Raw genomic sequence first — 22,517 nt, 5'->3', positions numbered from 1 at the left:
CTGAAAATTTTATTTCTGAAACTCCGGGAGGCCTGTATGTCTTGTTGCACCGCGTGGCAATTGTATTCCAAAACTGAGTCAGTCGTATCACACGAGTAACCAAGCATGATTGAAACTCAATGAACTGCAAGTTCGTCTATCAGTGGTCTTGATTGTTTCCCACTCATTCCTTTTGGTTTGGGGAACATGTCAATATCCTATGCCCAGAGAACTAAAGATAGAGTTCGGGGAAATGTTCAGTGGACACCCCAGGTAGGGTAAGGATCGGAAGTTACACACTACTTACAGAAGTTTTATTTTCAGGGTTGGATTTTTGGCCGAAATCAAGTTTAAGAAACGTGGTATCGTTATCCTAGCTGAACATTTTTTTTCTGAAACTCCGGAAGGCCTGGATGTCTTGTTGCACCTCGCGGCACTTGTATTCCAAAACTGAGTCAGTCGGATCACACGAGTATCCAAGCATGATTTAAACTCAATCAAATGCAAGTTCTTCTATCCGTGGATTTGATTGTTTCGCACTCATTCCTTTAGGTTTGGGGAACATGTCAATATCCTATGCCCAGAGAACTTCAGATAGAGTTCGCGGAAATGTTCAGTGGAAACCCCAGGTAGGATAAGGATCAGCAGTTACACACAACTTACAGAATTTTTATTTTCAGGGTTAAATTTTTGGCCCAAATCAAGTTTAAGAAAAGTGGTTTCGTGATCCTAGCTGTAAATTTTTTTTCTGAAACTCCGGGAGGCCTGGATATCTTGTTGCACTGCGTGGCAGTTGTATTCCAAAACTGAGTCAGTCGGATCACACGAGTAACCAAGCATGATTGAAACTCAATTAACTGCAAGTTCTTCTATCAGTGGTCTTGATTGTTTCCCACTCATTCTTTTTGGTTTGGGGCACATGTCAAAATCCTATGCCTAGAGAACTAAAGAAAAAGTTCGCGGAAATGTTCAGTGGACACCCCAGGTAGGGTAAGGATCAGCAGTTATACACTACTTACAGAATTTTTATTTTCAGGGTTGGATTTTTGGCCCAAATCAAGTTTAAGAAAAGTGGTTTCGTGATCCTAGCTGAACATTTTTTTTCTGAAACTCCGGGAGGCCTGGATGTCTTGTTGCACCTCGCGGCACTTGTATTCCAAAACTGAGTCAGTCGGATCACACGAGTAACCAGGCATGATTGAAACTCAATCAATTGCAAGTTCTTCTATCCGTGGTCTTGATTGTTTCCCACTCATTCCTTTTGGTTTGGGGAACATGTCAATATCCAATGCCCAGAGAACTTTAGATAGAGTTTGCGGAAATGTTCAGTGGACACCCCAGGTAGGGTAAGGATCAGCAGTTACACACAACTTACAGAATTTTTATTTTCAGGGTTAAATTTTTGGCCCAAATCAAGTTTAAGAAAAGTGGTTTTGTGATCCTAGCTGAAAATTTTTTTTCTGAAACTCCGGGAGGCCTGTATGTCTTGTTGCACCGCGTGGCACTTGTATTCCAAAACTGAGTCAGTCGTATCACACCAGTAACCAAGCATGATTTAAACTCAATCAAATGCAAGTTCGTCTATCAGTGGTCTTGATTGTTTCCCACTCATTCCTTTTGGTTTGGGGAACATGTCAATATCCTATGCCCAGAGAACTTCAGATAGAGTTTGCGGAAATGTTCAGTGGACACCTCAGGTAGGGTAAGGATCAGCAGTTACACACTACTTACAGAATTTTTATTTTCAGGTTTGGATTTTTGGCCCAAATCAAGTTTAGGAAAAGTGGTTTCGTGATCCTAGCTGAAATTTTTTTTTCTGAAACTCCGGGAGGCCTTGATATCTTGTTGCACTGCGTGGCAGTTGTATTCCAAAACTGAGTCAGTCGGATCACACGAGTAACCAAGAATGATTGAAACTCAATTAACTGCAAGTTCTTCTATCAGTGGTCTTGATTGTTTCCCACTCATTCCTTTTGGTATGGGGCACATGTCAAAATCCTCTGCCCAGAGAACTTCAGATAGAGTTCGCGGAAATGTTCATTGGACACCCCAGGTAGGGTAAGTATCAGCAGTTACACACTACTTACAGAATTTTTATTTTCAGGGTTGGATTTTTGGCCCAAATCAAGTTTAGGAAAAGTGGTTTCGTGATCCTAGCTGAAAATTTTTTTTCTGAAACTCCGGGAGGCCTTGATATCTTTTTGCACTGCGTGGCAGTTGTATTCCAAAACTGAGTCAGTCGGATCACACGAGTAACCAAGCATGATTGAAACTCAATTAACTGCAAGTTCTTCTATCAGTGGTCTTGATTGTTTCCCACTCATTCCTTTTGGTATGGGGCACATGTCAAAATCCTATGCCCAGAGAACTTCAGATAGAGTTCGCGGAAATGTTCAGTGGAAACCCCAGGTAGGATAAGGATCAGCAGTTACAGACTACTTACAGAATTTTTATTTTCAGGGTTGGATTTTTGGCCCAAATCAAGTTTAGGAAAAGTGGTTTCGTGATCCTAGCTGAAAATTTTTTTTCTGAAACTCCGGGAGGCCTGGATATCTTGTTGCACTGCGTGGCAGTTGTATTCCAAAACTGAGTCAGTCGGATCACACGAGTAACCAAGCATGATTGAAACTCAATTAACTGCAAGTTCTTCTATCAGTGGTCTTGATTGTTTCCCACTCATTCCTTTTGGTTTGGGGCACATGTCAAAATCCTATGCCTAGAGAACTAAAGATAGAGTTCGCGGAAATGTTCAGTGGACACCCCAGGTAGGGTAAGGATCAGCAGTTACACACTACTTACAGAATTTTTATTTTCAGGGTTGGATTTTTGGCCCAAATCAAGTTTAGGAAAAGTAGTTTCGTGATCCTAGCTGAAATTTTTTTTTCTGAAACTCCGGGAGGCCTTGATATCTTTTTGCACTGCGTGGCAGTTGTATTCCAAAACTGAGTCAGTCGGATCACACGAGTAACCAAGCATGATTGAAACTCAATTAACTGCAAGTTCTTCTATCAGTGGTCTTGATTGTTTCCCACTCATTCCTTTTGGTATGGGGCACATGTCAAAATCCTATGCCCAGAGAACTTCAGATAGAGTTCACGGAAATGTTCAGTGGACACCCCAGGTAGGGTAAGGATCAGCAGTTACACACTACTTACAGAATTTTTATTTTCAGGGTTGGATTTTTTGCCCAAATCAAGTTTAGGAAAAGTGGTTTCGTGATCATAGCTGAAAATTTTTTTTCTGAAACTCCGGGAGGCCTGGATATCTTGTTGCACTGCGTGGCAGTTGTATTCCAAAACTGAGTCAGTCGGATCACACGAGTAACCAAGAATGATTGAAACTCAATTATCTGCAAGTTCTACTATCAGTGGTCTTGATTGTTTCCCACTCATTCTTTTTGGTTTGGGGCACATGTCAAAATTCTATGCCCAGAGAACTAAAGATAGAGTTCGCGGAAATGTTCAGTGGACACCCCAGGTAGGGTAAGGATCAGCAGTTATACACTACTTACAGAATTTTTATTTTCAGGGTTGGATTTTTGGCCCAAATCAAGTTTAAGAAAAGTGGTTTCGTGATCCTAGCTGAACATTTTTTTTCTGAAACTCCGGGAGGCCTGGATGTCTTGTTGCACCTCGCGGCACTTGTATTCCAAAACTGAGTCAGTCGGATCACACGAGTAACCAGGCATGATTGAAACTCAATCAATTGCAAGTTCTTCTATCCGTGGTCTTGATTGTTTCCCACTCATTCCTTTTGGTTTGGGGAACATGTCAATATCCAATGCCCAGAGAACTTCAGATAGAGTTTGCGGAAATGTTCAGTGGACACCCCAGGTAGGGTAAGGATCAGCAGTTACACACAACTTACAGAATTTTTATTTTCAGGGTTAAATTTTTGGCCCAAATCAAGTTTAAGAAAAGTGGTTTTGTGATCCTAGCTGAAAATTTTTTTTCTGAAACTCCGGGAGGCCTGTATGACTTGTTGCACCGCGTGGCACTTGTATTCCAAAACTGAGTCAGTCGTATCACACCAGTAACCAAGCATGATTTAAACTCAATCAAATGCAAGTTTGTCTATCAGTGGTCTTGATTGTTTCCCACTCATTCCTTTTGGTTTGGGGAACATGTCAATATCCTATGCCCAGAGAACTTCAGATAGAGTTCGCGGAAATGTTCAGTGGACACCCAAGGTAGGGTAAGGATCAGCAGTTACACACTACTTACAGAATTTTTATTTTCAGGGTTGGATTTTTGGCCCAAATCAAGTTTAGGAAAAGTGGTTTCGTGATCCTAGCTGAAATTTTTTTTTCTGAAACTCCGGGAGGCCTTGATATCTTTTTGCACTGCGTGGCAGTTGTATTCCAAAACTGAGTCAGTCGGATCACACGAGTAACCAAGCATGATTGAAACTCAATTAACTGCAAGTTCTTCTATCAGTGGTCTTGATTGTTTCCCACTCATTCCTTTTGGTATGGGGCACATGTCAAAATCCTATGCCCAGAGAACTTCAGATAGAGTTTGCGGAAATGTTCAGTGGACACCCCAGGTAGGGTAAGGATCAGCAGTTACACACAACTTACAGAATTTTTATTTTCAGGGTTAAATTTTTGGCCCAAATCAAGTTTAAGAAAAGTGGTTTTGTGATCCTAGCTGAAAATTTTTTTTCTGAAACTCCGGGAGGCCTGTATGTCTTGTTGCACCGCGTGGCACTTGTATTCCAAAACTGAGTCAGTCGTATCACACCAGTAACCAAGCATGATTTAAACTCAATCAAATGCAAGTTCTTCTATCATTGGTCTTGATTGTTTCCCACTCATTCCTTTTGGTTTGGGGAACATGTCAAAATCCTATGCCCAGAGAACTTCAGACAGAGTACGCGAAAATGCTCAGTGGAAACCCCAGGTAGGGTAAGGATCAGGAGTTACACACTACTTACAGAATTTTTATTTTCAGGGTTGGACTTTTGGCCCAAATCAAGTTTAGGAAAAGTGGTTTCGTGATCCTAGGTGAAAATTTTTTTTCTGAAACTCCGGGAGGCCTGGATATCTTGTTGCACTGCGTGGCAGTTGTATTCCAAAACTGAGTCAGTCGGATCACACGAGTAACCAAGAATGATTGAAACTCAATTAACTGCAAGTTCTTCTGTCCGTGGTCTTGATTGTTTCCCACTCATTCCTTTTGGTTTGGGGAACATGTCAATATCCAATGCCCAGAGAACTTCAGATAGAGTTTGCGGAAATGTTCAGTGGACACCCCAGGTAGGGTAAGGATCAGCAGTTACACACAACTTACAGAATTTTTATTTTCAGGGTTAAATTTTTGGCCCAAATCAAGTTTAAGAAAAGTGGTTTTGTGATCCTAGCTGAAAATTTTATTTCTGAAACTCCGGGAGGCCTGTATGTCTTGTTGCACCGCGTGGCAATTGTATTCCAAAACTGAGTCAGTCGTATCACACGAGTAACCAAGCATGATTGAAACTCAATGAACTGCAAGTTCGTCTATCAGTGGTCTTGATTGTTTCCCACTCATTCCTTTTGGTTTGGGGAACATGTCAATATCCTATGCCCAGAGAACTAAAGATAGAGTTCGGGGAAATGTTCAGTGGACACCCCAGGTAGGGTAAGGATCAGAAGTTACACACTACTTACAGAAGTTTTATTTTCAGGGTTGGATTTTTGGCCCAAATCAAGTTTAAGAAACGTGGTATCGTTATCCTAGCTGAACATTTTTTTTCTGAAACTCCGGAAGGCCTGGATGTCTTGTTGCACCTCGCGGCACTTGTATTCCAAAACTGAGTCAGTCGGATCACACGAGTATCCAAGCATGATTTAAACTCAATCAAATGCAAGTTCTTCTATCCGTGGATTTGATTGTTTCGCACTCATTCCTTTAGGTTTGGGGAACATGTCAATATCCTATGCCCAGAGAACTTCAGATAGAGTTCGCGGAAATGTTCAGTGGAAACCCCAGGTAGGATAAGGATCAGCAGTTACAGACTACTTACAGAATTTTTATTTTCAGAGTTGGATTTTTTGCCCAAATCAAGTTTAGGAAAAGTGATTTCGTGATCCTAGCTGAAAATTTTTTTTCTAAAACTCCGGGAGGCCTGGATATCTTGTTGCACTGCGTGGCAGTTGTATTCCAAAACTGAGTCAGTCGGATCACACGAGTAACCAAGCATGATTGAAACTCAATGAACTGCAAGTTCTTCTATCAGTGGTCTCGATTGCTTCCCACTCATTTCTTTTGGTTTGGGGCACATGTCAAAATTCTATGCCCAGAGAACTAAAGATAGAGTTCGGGGAAATGTTCAGTGGACACCCCAGGTAGGGTAAGGATCAGAAGTTACACACTACTTACAGAAGTTTTATTTTCAGGGTTGGATTTTTGGCCCAAATCAAGTTTAAGAAACGTGGTATCGTTATCCTAGCTGAACATTTTTTTTCTGAAACTCCGGAAGGCCTGGATGTCTTGTTGCACCTCGCGGCACTTGTATTCCAAAACTGAGTCAGTCGGATCACACGAGTATCCAAGCATGATTTAAACTCAATCAAATGCAAGTTCTTCTATCCGTGGATTTGATTGTTTCGCACTCATTCCTTTAGGTTTGGGGAACATGTCAATATCCTATGCCCAGAGAACTTCAGATAGAGTTCGCGGAAATGTTCAGTGGAAACCCCAGGTAGGATAAGGATCAGCAGTTACAGACTACTTACAGAATTTTTATTTTCAGGGTTGGATTTTTGGCCCAAATCAAGTTTAGGAAAAGTGGTTTCGTGATCCTAGCTGTAAATTTTTTTTCTGAAACTCCGGGAGGCCTGGATATCTTGTTGCACTGCGTGGCAGTTGTATTCCAAAACTGAGTCAGTCGGATCACACGAGTAACCAAGCATGATTGAAACTCAATTAACTGCAAGTTCTTCTATCAGTGGTCTTGATTGTTTCCCACTCATTCCTTTTGGTTTGGGGCACATGTCAAAATCCTATGCCTAGAGAACTAAAGATAGAGTTCGCGGAAATGTTCAGTGGACACCCCAGGTAGGGTAAGGATCAGCAGTTACACACTACTTACAGAATTTTTATTTTCAGGGTTGGATTTTTGGCCCAAATCAAGTTTAGGAAAAGTGGTTTCGTGATCCTAGCTGAAATTTTTTTTTCTGAAACTCCGGGAGGCCTTGATATCTTTTTGCACTGCGCGGCACTTGTATTCCAAAACTGAGTCAGTCGGATCACACGAGTAACCAGGCATGATTGAAACTCAATCAATTGCAAGTTCTTCTATCCGTGGTCTTGATTGTTTCCCACTCATTCCTTTTGGTTTGGGGAACATGTCAATATCCAATGCCCAGAGAACTTCAGATAGAGTTTGCGGAAATGTTCAGTGGACACCCCAGGTAGGGTAAGGATCAGCAGTTACACACAACTTACAGAATTTTTATTTTCAGGGTTAAATTTTTGGCCCATATCAAGTTTAAGAAAAGTGGTTTTGTGATCCTAGCTGAAAATTTTTTTTCTGAAACTCCGGGAGGCCTGTATGTCTTGTTGCACCGCGTGGCACTTGTATTCCAAAACTGAGTCAGTCGTATCACACCAGTAACCAAGCATGATTTAAACTCAATCAAATGCAAGTTCGTCTATCAGTGGTCTTGATTGTTTCCCACTCATTCCTTTTGGTTTGGGGAACATGTCAATATCCTATGCCCAGAGAACTTCAGATAGAGTTTGCGGAAATGTTCAGTGGACACCTCAGGTAGGGTAAGGATCAGCAGTTACACACTACTTACAGAATTTTTATTTTCAGGGTTGGATTTTTGGCCCAAATCAAGTTTAGGAAAAGTGGTTTCGTGATCCTAGCTGAAATTTTTTTTTTCTGAAACTCCGGGAGGCCTTGATATCTTGTTGCACTGCGTGGCAGTTGTATTCCAAAACTGAGTCAGTCGGATCACACGAGTAACCAAGAATGATTGAAACTCAATTAACTGCAAGTTCTTCTATCAGTGGTCTTGATTGTTTCCCACTCATTCCTTTTGGTATGGGGCACATGTCAAAATCCTATGCCCAGAGAACTTCAGATAGAGTTCGCGGAAATGTTCATTGGACACCCCAGGTAGGGTAAGGATCAGCAGTTACACACTACTTACAGAATTGTTATTTTCAGGGTTGGATTTTTGGCCCAAATCAAGTTTAGGAAAAGTGGTTTCGTGATCCTAGCTGAAAATTTTTTTTCTGAAACTCCGGGAGGCCTGGATATCTTGTTGCACTGCGCGGCAGTTGTATTCCAAAACTGAGTCAGTCGTATCACACGAGTAACCAAGCATGATTTAAACTCAAACAAGTGCAAGTTCTTCTATCAGTGGTCTTGATTGTTTCCCACTCATTCCTTTTGTTTTGGGGCACATGTCAAAATCCTATGCCCAGAGAACTTCAGATAGAGTTCGCGGAAATGTTCAGAGGACACCCCAGGTAGGGTAAGGATCAGCTGTTACACACTACTTACAGAATTTTTATTTTCAGGGTTAGATTTTTGGCCCAAATCAAGTTTAGGAAAAGTGGTTTCGTGATCCTAGATGAAAATTTTTTTTCGGAAACTCCGGGAGGCCTGGATGTCTTGTTGCACCGCGCGGCAGTTGTATTCCAAAACTGAGTCAGTCGGATCACACGAGTAACCAAGCATGATTTAAACTCAATCAAATGCAAGTTCTTCTATCCGTGGTCTTGATTGTTTCCCACTCATTCCTTTTGGTTTGGGGAACATGTCAATATCCTATGCCCAGAGAACTTCAGATAGAGTTTGCGGAAATGTTCAGTGGACACCTCAGGTAGGGTAAGGATCAGCAGTTACAGACTACTTACAGAATTTTTATTTTCAGGGTTGGATTTTTTGCCCAAATCAAGTTTAGGAAAAGTGATTTCGTGATCCTAGCTGAAAATTTGTTTTCTAAAACTCCGGGAGGCCTGGATATCTTGTTGCACTGCGTGGTAGTTGTATTCCAAAACTGAGTCAGTCGGATCACACGAGTAACCAAGCATGATTGAAACTCAATGAACTGCAAGTTCTTCTATCAGTGGTCTTGATTGCTTCCCACTCATTTCTTTTGGTTTGGGGCACATGTCAAAATCCTATGCCCAGAGAACTAAAGATAGAGTTCGGGGAAATGTTCAGTGGACACCCCAGGTAGGGTAAGGATCAGAAGTTACACACTACTTACAGAAGTTTTATTTTCAGGGTTGGATTTTTGGCCCAAATCAAGTTTAAGAAACGTGGTATCGTTAACCTAGCTGAACATTTTTTTTCTGAAACTCCGGAAGGCCTGGATGTCTTGTTGCACCTCGCGGCACTTGTATTCCAAAACTGAGTCAGTCGGATCACACGAGTATCCAAGCATGATTTAAACTCAATCAAATGCAAGTTCTTCTATCCGTGGATTTGATTGTTTCGCACTCATTCCTTTAGGTTTGGGGAACATGTCAATATCCTATGCCCAGAGAACTTCAGATAGAGTTCGCGGAAATGTTCAGTGGAAACCCCAGGTAGGGTAAGGATCAGAAGTTACACACTACTTACAGAATTTTTAAGTTTCAGGGTTGGATTTTTGGCCCAAATCAAGTTTAAGAAAAGTGGTTTCGTGATCCTAGCTGAACATTTTTTTTCTGAAACTCCGGAAGGCCTGGATGTCTTGTTGCACCTCGCTGCACTTGTATTCCAAAACTGAGTCAGTCGTATCACACGAGTAACGAAGCATGATTGAAACTCAATCAACTGCAAGTTCTTCTTTCCGTGGTCTTGTTTGTTTCCCACTCATTCCTTTTGGTTTGGGGAACATGTCAAAATCCTATGCCCAGAGAACTTCAGACAGAGTACGCGAAAATGCTCAGTGGAAACCCCAGGTAGGGTAAGGATCAGGAGTTACACACTACTTACAGAATTTTTATTTTCAGGGTTGGACTTTTGGCCCAAATCAAGTTTAGGAAAAGTGGTTCCGTGATCCTAGCTGAAAATTTTTTTTCTGAAACTCCGGGAGGCCTGGATATCTTGTTGCACTGCGTGGCAGTTGTATTCCAATACTGAGTCAGTCGGATCACACGAGTAACCAAGAATGATTGAAACTCAATTAACTGCAAGTTCTTCTATCAGTGGTCTTGATTGTTTCCCACTCATTCTTTTTGGTTTGGGGCACATGTCAAAATTCTATGCCCAGAGAACTAAAGATAGAGTTCGCGGAAATGTTCAGTGGACACCCCAGGTAGGGTAAGGATCAGCAGTTACACACTACTTACAGAATTTTTATTTTCAGGGTTGGATTTTTGGCCCAAATCAAGTTTAAGAAAAGTGGTTTCGTGATCCTAGCTGAACATTTTTTTTCTGAAACTCCGGGAGGCCTGGATGTCTTGTTGCACCTCGCGGCACTTGTATTCCAAAACTGAGTCAGTCGGATCACACGAGTAACCAAGCATGATTGAAACTCAATCAATTGCAAGTTCTTCTATCCGTGGTCTTGATTGTTTCCCACTCATTCCTTTTGGTTTGGGGAACATGTCAATATCCAATGCCCAGAGAACTTCAGATAGAGTTTGCGGAAATGTTCAGTGGACACCCCAGGTAGGGTAAGGATTAGCAGTTACACACAACTTACAGAATTTTTATTTTCAGGGTTAAATTTTTGGCCCAAATCAAGTTTAAGAAAAGTGGTTTTGTGATCCTAGCTGAAAATTTTTTTTCTGAAACTCCGGGAGGCCTGTATGTCTTGTTGCACCGCGTGGCAATTGTATTCCAAAACTGAGTCAGTCGTATCACACCAGTAACCAAGCATGATTTAAACTCAATCAAATGCAAGTTCGTCTATCAGTGGTCTTGATTGTTTCCCACTCATTCCTTTTGGTTTGGGGAACATGTCAATATCCTATGCCCAGAGAACTTCAGATAGAGTTTGCGGAAATGTTCAGTGGACACCCCAGGTAGGGTAAGGATCAGCAGTTACAGACTACTTACAGAATTTTTATTTTCAGGGTTGGATTTTTTGCCCAAATCAAGTTTAGGAAAAGTGATTTCGTGATCCTAGCTGAAAATTTTTTTTCTAAAACTCCGGGAGGCCTGGATATCTTGTTGCACTGCGTGGCAGTTGTATTCCAAAACTGAGTCAGTCGGATCACACGAGTAACCAAGCATGATTGAAACTCAATGAACTGCAAGTTCTTCTATCAGTGGTCTCGATTGCTTCACACTCATTTCTTTTGGTTTGGGGCACATGTCAAAATCCTATGCCCAGAGAACTAAAGATAGAGTTCGGGGAAATGTTCAGTGGACACCCCAGGTAGGGTAAGGATCAGAAGTTACACACTACTTACAGAATTTTTATTTTCAGGGTTGGATTTTTGGCCCAAATCAAGTTTAGGAAAAGTGGTTTCGTGATCCTAGCTGAAAATTTTCTTTCTGAAACTCCGGGAGGCCTGGATATCTTGTTGCACTGCGTGGCAGTTGTATTCCAAAACTGAGTCAGTCGGATCACACGAGTAACCAAGCATGATTGAAACTCAATTAACTGCAAGTTCTTCTATCAGTGGTCTTGATTGTTTCCCACTCATTCCTTTTGATTTGGGGCACATGTCAAAATCCTATGCCTAGAGAACTAAAGATAGAGTTCGCGGAAATGTTCAGTGGACACCCCAGGTAGGGTAAGGATCAGCAGTTACACACTACTTACAGAATTTTTATTTTCAGGGTTGGATTTTTGGCCCAAATCAAGTTTAGGAGAAGTGGTTTCGTGATCCTAGCTGAAATTTTTTTTTCTGAAACTCCGGGAGGCCTTGATATCTTGTTGCACTGCGTGGCAGTTGTATTCCAAAACTGAGTCAGTCGGATCACACGAGTAACCAAGCATGATTGAAACTCAATTAACTGCAAGTTCTTCTATCAGTGGTCTTGATTGTTTCCCACTCATTCCTTTTGGTATGGGGCACATGTCAAAATCCTATGCCCAGAGAACTTCAGATAGAGTTCACGGAAATGTTCAGTGGACACCCCAGGTAGGGTAAGGATCAGCAGTTACAGACTACTTACAGAATTTTTATTTTCAGGGTTGGATTTTTGGCCCAAATCAAGTTTAGGAAAAGTGGTTTCGTGATCATAGCTGAAAATTTTTTTTCTGAAACTCCGGGAGGCCTGGATATCTTGTTGCACTGCGTGGCAGTTGTATTCCAATACTGAGTCAGTCGGATCACACGAGTAACCAAGAATGATTGAAACTCAATTAACTGCAAGTTCTACTATCAGTGGTCTTGATTGTTTCCCACTCATTCCTTTTGGTTTGGGGCACATGTCAAAATTCTATGCCCAGAGAACTAAAGATAGAGTTCGCGGAAATGTTCAGTGGACACCCCAGGTAGGGTAAGGATCAGCAGTTATACACTACTTACAGAATTTTTATTTTCAGGGTTGGATTTTTGGCCCAAATCAAGTTTAAGAAAAGTGGTTTCGTGATCCTAGCTGAACATTTTTTTTCTGAAACTCCGGGAGGCCTGGATGTCTTGTTGCACCTCGCGGCACTTGTATTCCAAAACTGAGTCAGTCGGATCACACGAGTAACCAAGCATGATTGAAACTCAATCAATTGCAAGTTCTTCTATCCGTGGTCTTGATTGTTTCCCACTCATTCCTTTTGGTTTGGGGAACATGTCAATATCCAATGCCCAGAGAACTTCAGATAGAGTTTGCGGAAATGTTCATTGGACACCCCAGGTAGGGTAAGGATCAGCAGTTACACACTACTTACAGAATTTTTATTTTCAGGGTTGGATTTTTGGCCCAAATCAAGTTTAAGAAAAGTGGTTTCGTGATCCTAGCTGAACATTTTTTTTCTGAAACTCCGGGAGGCCTGGATATCTTGTTGCACTGCGTGGCAGTTATATTCCAAAACTGAGTCAGTCGGATCACACGAGTAACCAAGCATGATTGAAACTCAATGAACTGCAAGTTCTTCTATCAGTGGTCTTGATTGCTTCCCACTCATTTCTTTTGGTTTGGGGCACATGTCAAAATCCTATGCCCAGAGAACTAAAGATAGAGTTTGGGGAAATGTTCAGTGGACACCCCAGGTAGGGTAAGGATCAGAAGTTACACACTACTTACAGAAGTTTTATTTTCAGGGTTGGATTTTTGGCCCAAATCAAGTTTAAGAAACGTGGTATCGTTATCCTAGCTGAACATTTTTTTTCTGAAACTCCGGAAGGCCTGGATGTCTTGTTGCACCTCGCGGCACTTGTATTCCAAAACTGAGTCAGTCGGATCACACGAGTATCCAAGCATGATTTAAACTCAATCAAATGCAAGTTCTTCTATCCGTGGATTTGATTGTTTCGCACTCATTCCTTTAGGTTTGGGGAACATGTCAATATCCTATGCCCAGAGAACTTCAGATAGAGTTCGCGGAAATGTTCAGTGGAAACCCCAGGTAGGGTAAGGATCAGCAGTTACAGACTACTTACAGAATTTTTATTTTCAGGGTTGGATTTTTGGCCCAAATCAAGTTTAGGAAAAGTGGTTTCGTGATCCTTGCTGAAAATTTTTTTTCTGAAACTCCGGGAGGCCTGGATATCTTGTTGCACTGCGTGGCAGTTGTATTCCAAAACTGAATCAGTCGGATCACACGAGTAACCAAGCATGATTGAAACTCAATTAACTGCAAGTTCTTCTATCAGTGGTCTTGATTGTTTCCCACTCATTCCTTTTGGTTTGGGGCACATGTCAAAATCCTATGCCTAGAGAACTAAAGATAGAGTTCGCGGAAATGTTCAGTGGACACCCCAGGTAGGGTAAGGATCAGAAGTTACACACTACTTACAGAATTTTTAAGTTTCAGGGTTGGATTTTTGGCCCAAATCAAGTTTAAGAAAAGTGGTTTCGTGATCCTAGCTGAACATTTTTTTTCTGAAACTCCGGGAGGCCTGGATGTCTTGTTGCACCTCGCTGCACTTGTATTCCAAAACTGACTCAGTCGTATCACACGAGTAACGAAGCATGATTGAATCTCAATCAACTGCAAGTTCTTCTTTCCGTGGTCTTGTTTGTTTCCCACTCATTCCTTTTGGTTTGGGGAACATGTCAATATCCTATGCCCAGAGAACTTCAGATAGAGTTTGCAGAAATGTTCAGTGGACACCCCAGATAGGGTAAGGATCAGCAGTTACACACTACTTACAGAATTTTTATGTTCAGGGTTAAATTTTTGGCCCAAATCAAGTTTAAGAAAAGTGGTTTTGTGATCCTAGCTGAAAATTTTTTTTCTGAAACTCCGGGAGGCCTGTATGTCTTGTTGCACCGCGTGGCACTTGTATTCCAAAACTGAGTCAGTCGTATCACACCAGTAACCAAGCATGATTTAAACTCAATCAAATGCAAGTTCTTCTATCAGTGGTCTTGATTGTTTCCCACTCATTTCTTTTGGTTTGGGGAACATGTCAATATCCTATGCCCAGAGAACTTCAGATAGAGTTCGCGGAAATGTTCAGTGGACACCCTAGGTAGGGTAAGGATCAGCAGTTACACACTACTTAAAGAATTTTTATTTTCAGGGTTGGATTTTTGGCCCAAATCAAGTTTAGGAAAAGTGGTTTCGTGATCCTAGCTGAAATTTTTTTTTCTGAAACTCCGGGAGGCCTTGATATCTTTTTGCACTGCGTGGCAGTTGTATTCCAAAACTGAGTCAGTCGGATCACACGAGTAACCAAACATGATTGAAACTCAATTAACTGCAAGTTCTTCTATCAGTGGTCTTGATTGTTTCCCACTCATTCCTTTTGGTATGGGGCACATGTCAAAATCCTATGCCCAGAGAACTTCAGATAGAGTTCACGGAAATGTTCAGTGGACACCCCAGGTAGGGTAAGGATCAGCAGTTACACACTACTTACAGAATTTTTATTTTCAGGGTTGGATTTTTTGCCCAAATCAAGTTTAGGAAAAGTGGTTTCGTGATCATAGCTGAAAATTTTTTTTCTGAAACTCCGGGAGGCCTGGATATCTTGTTGCACTGCGTGGCAGTTGTATTCCAAAACTGAGTCAGTCGGATCACACGAGTAACCAAGCATGATTGAAACTCAATTAATTGCAAGTTCTTCTATCAGTGGTCGTGATTGTTTCCCACTCCTTTCTTTTGGTTTGGGGCACATGTCAAAATCCTATGCCCAGAGAACTAAAGATAGAGTTCGCGGAAATGTTCAGTGGACACCCCAGGTAGGGTAAGGATCAGAAGTTACACACTACTTACAGAATTTTTATTTTCAGGGTTGGATTTTTGGCCCAAATCAAGTTTAAGAAAAGTGGTTTCGTGATCCTAGCTGAAATTTTTTTTACTGAAACTCCGGGAGGCCTGGATATCTTGTTGCACTGTGCGGTAGTTGTATTCCAAAACTGAGTCAGTCGTATCACACCAGTAACCAAGCATGATTTAAACTCAATCAAATGCAAGTTCGTCTATCAGTGGTCTTGATTGTTTCCCACTCATTCCTTTTGGTTTGGGGAACATGTCAATATCCTATGCCCAGAGAACTTCAGATAGAGTTTGCGGAAATGTTCAGTGGACACCCCAGGTAGGGTAAGGATCAGCAGTTACAGACTACTTACAGAATTTTTATTTTCAGGGTTGGATTTTTTGCCCAAATCAAGTTTAGGAAAAGTGATTTCGTGATCCTAGCTGAAAATTTTTTTTCTAAAACTCCGGGAGGCCTGGATATCTTGTTGCACTGCGTGGCAGTTGTATTCCAAAACTGAGTCAGTCGGATCACACGAGTAACCAAGCATGATTGAAACTCAATGAACTGCAAGTTCTTCTATCAGTGGTCTCGATTGCTTCACACTCATTTCTTTTGGTTTGGGGCACCTGTCAAAATCCTATGCCCAGAGAACTAAAGATAGAGTTCGGGGAAATGTTCAGTGGACACCCCAGGTAGGGTAAGGATCAGAAGTTACACACTACTTACAGAAGTTTTATTTTCAGGGTTGGATTTTTGGCCCAAATCAAGTTTAAGAAACGTGGTATCGTTATCCTAGCTGAACATTTTTTTTCTGAAACTCCGGAAGGCCTGGATGTCTTGTTGCACCTCGCGGCACTTGTATTCCAAAACTGAGTCAGTCGGATCACACGAGTATCCACGCATGATTTAAACTCAATCAAATGCAAGTTCTTCTATCCGTGGATTTGATTGTTTCGCACTCATTCCTTTAGGTTTGGGGAACATGTCAATATCCTATGCCCAGAGAACTTCAGATAGAGTTCGCGGAAATGTTCAGTGGAAACCCCAGGTAGGATAAGGATCAGCAGTTACAGACTACTTACAGAATTTTTATTTTCAGGGTTGGATTTTTGGCCCAAATCAAGTTTAGGAAAAGTGGTTTCGTGATCCTAGCTGAAAATTTTCTTTCTGAAACTCCGGGAGGCCTGGATATCTTGTTGCACTGCGTGGCAGTTGTATTCCAAAACTGAGTCAGTCGGATCACACGAGTAACCAAGCATGATTGAAACTCAATTAACTGCAAGTTCTTCTATCAGTGGTCTTGATTGTTTCCCACTCATTCCTTTTGGTTTGGGGCACATGTCAAAATCCTATGCCTAGAGAACTAAAGATAGAGTTCGCGGAAATGTTCAGTGGACACCCCAGGTAGGGTAAGGATCAGCAGTTACACACTACTTACAGAATTTTTATTTTCAGGGTTGGATTTTTGGCCCAAATCAAGTTTAGGAAAAGTGGTTTCGTGATCCTAGCTGAAATTTGTTTTTCTGAAACTCCGGGAGGCCTTGATATCTTTTTGCACTGCGTGGCAGTTGTATTCCAAAACTGAGTCAGTCGGATCACACGAGTAACCAAGCATGATTGAAACTCAATTAACTGCAAGTTCTTCTATCAGTGGTCTTGATTGTTTCCCACTCATTCCTTTTGGTATGGGGCACATGTCAAAATCCTATGCCCAGAGAACTTCAGATAGAGTTCACGGAAATGTTCAGTGGACACCCCAGGTAGGGTAAGGATCAGCAGTTACAGACTACTTACAGAATTTTTATTTTCAGGGTTGGATTTTTGGCCCAAATCAAGTTTAGGAAAAGTGGTTTCGTGATCATAGCTGAAAATTTTTTTTCTGAAACTCCGGGAGGCCTGGATATCTTGTTGCACTGCGTGGCAGTTGTATTCCAAAACTGAGTCAGTCGGATCACACGAGTAACCAAGAATGATTGAAACTCAATTAACTGCAAGTTCTACTATCAGTGGTCTTGATTGTTTCCCACTCATTCCTTTTGGTTTGGGGCACATGTCAAAATTCTATGCCCAGAGAACTAAAGATAGAGTTCGCGGAAATGTTCAGTGGACACCCCAGGTAGGGTAAGGATCAGCAGTTATACACTACTTACAGAATTTTTATTTTCAGGGTTGGATTTTTGGCCCAAATCAAGTTTAAGAAAAGTGGTTTCGTGATCCTAGCTGAACATTTTTTTTCTGAAACTCCGGGAGGCCTGGATGTCTTGTTGCACCTCGCGGCACTTGTATTCCAAAACTGAGTCAGTCGGATCACACGAGTAACCAAGCATGATTGAAACTCAATCAATTGCAAGTTCTTCTATCCGTGGTCTTGATTGTTTCCCCCTCATTCCTTTTGGTTTGGGGAACATGTCAATATCCAATGCCCAGAGAACTTCAGATAGAGTTTGCGGAAATGTTCATTGGACACCCCAGGTAGGGTAAGGATCAGCAGTTACACACTACTTACAGAATTTTTATTTTCAGGGTTGGATTTTTTGCCCAAATCAAGTTTAGGAAAAGTGATTTCGTGATCCTAGCTGAAAATTTTTTTTCTAAAACTCCGGGAGGCCTGGATATCTTGTTGCACTGCGTGGCAGTTATATTCCAAAACTGAGTCAGTCGGATCACACGAGTAACCAAGCATGATTGAAACTCAATGAACTGCAAGTTCTTCTATCAGTGGTCTTGATTGCTTCCCACTCATTTCTTTTGGTTTGGGGCACATGTCAAAATCCTATGCCCAGAGAACTAAAGATAGAGTTCGGGGAAATGTTCAGTGGACACCCCAGGTAGGGTAAGGATCAGAAGTTACACACTACTTACAGAAGTTTTATTTTCAGGGTTGGATTTTTGGCCCAAATCAAGTTTAAGAAACGTGGTATCGTTATCCTAACTGAACATTTTTTTTCTGAAACTCCGGAAGGCCTGGATGTCTTGTTGCACCTCGCGGCACTTGTATTCCAAAACTGAGTCAGTCGGATCACACGAGTATCCAAGCATGATTTAAACTCAATCAAATGCAAGTTCTTCTATCCGTGGATTTGATTGTTTCGCACTCATTCCTTTAGGTTTGGGGAACATGTCAATATCCTATGCCCAGAGAACTTCAGATAGAGTTCGCGGAAATGTTCAGTGGAAACCCCAGGTAGGGTAAGGATCAGCAGTTACAGACTACTTACAGAATTTTTATTTTCAGGGTTGGATTTTTGGCCCAAATCAAGTTTAGGAAAAGTGGTTTCGTGATCCTTGCTGAAAATTTTTTTTCTGAAACTCCGGGAGGCCTGGATATCTTGTTGCACTGCGTGGCAGTTGTATTCCAAAACTGAATCAGTCGGATCACACGAGTAACCAAGCATGATTGAAACTCAATTAACTGCAAGTTCTTCTATCAGTGGTCTTGATTGTTTCCCACTCATTCCTTTTGGTTTGGGGCACATGTCAAAATCCTATGCCTAGAGAACTAAAGATAGAGTTCGCGGAAATGTTCAGTGGACACCCCAGGTAGGGTAAGGATCAGAAGTTACACACTACTTACAGAATTTTTAAGTTTCAGGGTTGGATTTTTGGCCCAAATCAAGTTTAAGAAAAGTGGTTTCGTGATCCTAGCTGAACATTTTTTTTCTGAAACTCCGGGAGGCCTGGATGTCTTGTTGCACCTCGCTGCACTTGTATTCCAAAACTGAGTCAGTCGTATCACACGAGTAACGAAGCATGATTGAAACTCAATCAACTGCAAGTTCTTCTTTCCGTGGTCTTGTTTGTTTCCCACTCATTCCTTTTGGTTTGGGGAACATGTCAATATCCTATGCCCAGAGAACTTCAGATAGAGTTTGCAGAAATGTTCAGTGGACACCCCAGATAGGGTAAGGATCAGCAGTTACACACTACTTACAGAATTTTTATTTTCAGGGTTAAATTTTTGGCCCAAATCAAGTTTAAGAAAAGTGGTTTTGTGATCCTAGCTGAAAATTTTTTTTCTGAAATTCCGGGAGGCCTGTATGTCTTGTTGCACCGCGTGGCACTTGTATTCCAAAACTGAGTCAGTCGTATCACACCAGTAACCAAGCATGATTTAAACTCAATCAAATGCAAGTTCTTCTATCAGTGGTCTTGATTGTTTCCCACTCATTTCTTTTGGTTTGGGGAACATGTCAATATCCTATGCCCAGAGAACTTCAGATAGAGTTCGCGGAAATGTTCAGTGGACACCCTAGGTAGGGTAAGGATCAGCAGTTACACACTACTTAAAGAATTTTTATTTTCAGGGTTGGATTTTTGGCCCAAATCAAGTTTAGGAAAAGTGGTTTCGTGATCCTAGCTGAAATTTTTTTTTCTGAAACTCCGGGAGGCCTTGATATCTTTTTGCACTGCGTGGCAGTTGTATTCCAAAACTGAGTCAGTCGGATCACACGAGTAACCAAACATGATTGAAACTCAATTAACTGCAAGTTCTTCTATCAGTGGTCTTGATTGTTTCCCACTCATTCCTTTTGGTATGGGGCACATGTCAAAATCCTATGCCCAGAGAACTTCAGATAGAGTTCACGGAAATGTTCAGTGGACACCCCAGGTAGGGTAAGGATCAGCAGTTACACACTACTTACAGAATTTTTATTTTCAGGGTTGGATTTTTTGCCCAAATCAAGTTTAGGAAAAGTGGTTTCGTGATCATAGCTGAAAATTTTTTTTCTGAAACTCCGGGAGGCCTGGATATCTTGTTGCACTGCGTGGCAGTTGTATTCCAAAACTGAGTCAGTCGGATCACACGAGTAACCAAGCATGATTGAAACTCAATTAATTGCAAGTTCTTCTATCAGTGGTCGTGATTGTTTCCCACTCCTTTCTTTTGGTTTGGGGCACATGTCAAAATCCTATGCCCAGAGAACTAAAGATAGAGTTCGCGGAAATGTTCAGTGGACACCCCAGGTAGGGTAAGGATCAGAAGTTACACACTACTTACAGAATTTTTATTTTCAGGGTTGGATTTTTGGCCCAAATCAAGTTTAAGAAAAGTGGTTTCGTGATCCTAGCTGAAATTTTTTTTACTGAAACTCCGGGAGGCCTGGATATCTTGTTGCACTGTGCGGTAGTTGTATTCCAAAACTGAATCAGTCGGATCACACGAGTAACCAATCATGATTGAAACTCAATCAATTGCAAGTTCTTATATCAGTGGTCTTGATTGTTTCCCACTCATTCCTTTTGGTTTGGGGAACATGTCAAAATCCTATGCCCAGAGATCTTCAGATAGAGAACGCGAAAATGATCAGTGGAAACCCCAGGTAGGGTAAGGATCAGCAGTTACACACTACTTACAGAATTTTTATTTTCAGGGTTGGACTTTTGGCCCAAATCAAGTTTAGGAAAAGTGGTTTCGTGATTCTAGCTGAAAATTTTTTTTCTGAAACTCCGGGTGGCCTGGATATCTTGTTGCACTGCGTGGCAGTTGTATTCCAAAACTGAGTCAGTCGGATCACACGAGTAACCAAGAATGATTGAAACTCAATTAACTGCAAGTTCTTCTATCAGTGGTCTTGATTGTTTCCCACTCATTCTTTTTGGTTTGGGGAACATGTCAAAATTCTATGCCCAGAGAACTAAAGATAGAGTTCGCGGAAATGTTCAGTGGACACCCCAGGTAGGGTAAGGATCAGCAGTTACACACTACTTACAGAATTTTTATTTTCAGGGTTGGATTTTTGGCCCAAATCAAGTTTAAGAAAAGTGGTTTCGTGATCCTAGCTGAACATTTTTTTTCTGAAACTCCGGGAGGCCTGGATGTCTTGTTGCACCTCGCGGCACTTGTATTCCAAAACTGAGTCAGTCGGATCACACGAGTAACAAAGCATGATTGAAACTCAATCAATTGCAAGTTCTTCTATCCGTGGTCTTGATTGTTTCCCACTCATTCCTTTTGGTTTGGGGAACATGTCAATATCCTATGCCCAGAGAACTTCAGATAGAGTTCGCGGAAATGTTCAGTGGACACCTCAGGTAGGGTAAGGATCAGCAGTTACACACTACTTACAGAATTTTTATTTTCAGGGTTGGATTTTTGGCCCAAATCACGTTTAGGAAAAATGGTTTCGTGATCCTAGCTGAAATTTTTTTTTCTGAAACTCCGGGAGGCCTGGATATCTTGTTGCACTGCGCGGCAGTTGTATTCCAAAACTGAGTCAGTCGTATCACACGAGTAACCAAGCATGATTGAAACTCAAACAAGTGCAAGTTCTTCTATCAGTGGTCTTGATTGCTTCCCACTCATTCCTTTTGTTTTGGGGCACATGTCAAAATCCTATGCCCAGAGAACTTCAGATAGAGTTCGCGGAAATGTTCAGAGGACACCCCAGGTAGGGTAAGGATCAGCTGTTACACACTACTTACAGAATTTTTATTTTCAGGGTTAGATTTTTGGCCCAAATCAAGTTTAGGAAAAGTGGTTTCGTGATCCTAGCTGAAAATTTTTTTTCGAAAACTCCGGGAGGCCTGGATGTCTTGTTGCACCGCACGGCAGTTGTGTTCCAAAACTGAGTCAGTCGGATCACACGAGTAACCAAGCATGATTGAAACTCAATGAACTGCAAGTTCCTCTATCAGTGGTCTTGATTGCTTCCCACTCATTTCTTTTGGTTTGGGGCACATGTCAAAATCCTATGCCCAGAGAACTAAAGATAGAGTTCGGGGAAATGTTCCGTGGACACCCCAGGTAGGGTAAGGATCAGAAGTTACACACTACTTACAGAAGTTTTATTTTCAGGGTTGGATTTTTGGCCCAAATCAAGTTTAAGAAACGTGGTATCGTTATCCTAGCTGAACATTTTTTTTCTGAAACTCCGGAAGGCCTGGATGTCTTGTTGCACCTCGCGGCACTTGTATTCCAAAACTGAGTCAGTCGGATCACACGAGTATCCAAGCATGATTTAAACTCAATCAAATGCAAGTTCTTCTATCAGTGGTCTTGATTGTTTCCCACTCATTTCTTTTGGTTTGGGGAACATGTCAATATCCTATGCCCAGAGAACTTCAGATAGAGTTCGCGGAAATGTTCAGTGGACACCCTAGGTAGGGTAAGGATCAGCAGTTACACACTACTTAAAGAATTTTTATTTTCAGGGTTGGATTTTTGGCCCAAATCAAGTTTAGGAAAAGTGGTTTCGTGATCCTAGCTGAAATTTTTTTTTCTGAAACTCCGGGAGGCCTTGATATCTTTTTGCACTGCGTGGCAGTTGTATTCCAAAACTGAGTCAGTCG

The sequence above is a fragment of the Atractosteus spatula genome, chromosome 1 (genome assembly GCF_055471065.1).
Source record: "Atractosteus spatula isolate fAtrSpa1 chromosome 1, fAtrSpa1.hap1, whole genome shotgun sequence".
Taxonomy (NCBI): Eukaryota; Metazoa; Chordata; class Actinopteri; order Semionotiformes; family Lepisosteidae; genus Atractosteus; species Atractosteus spatula.
This window is presented reverse-complemented; position numbering follows the sequence as displayed.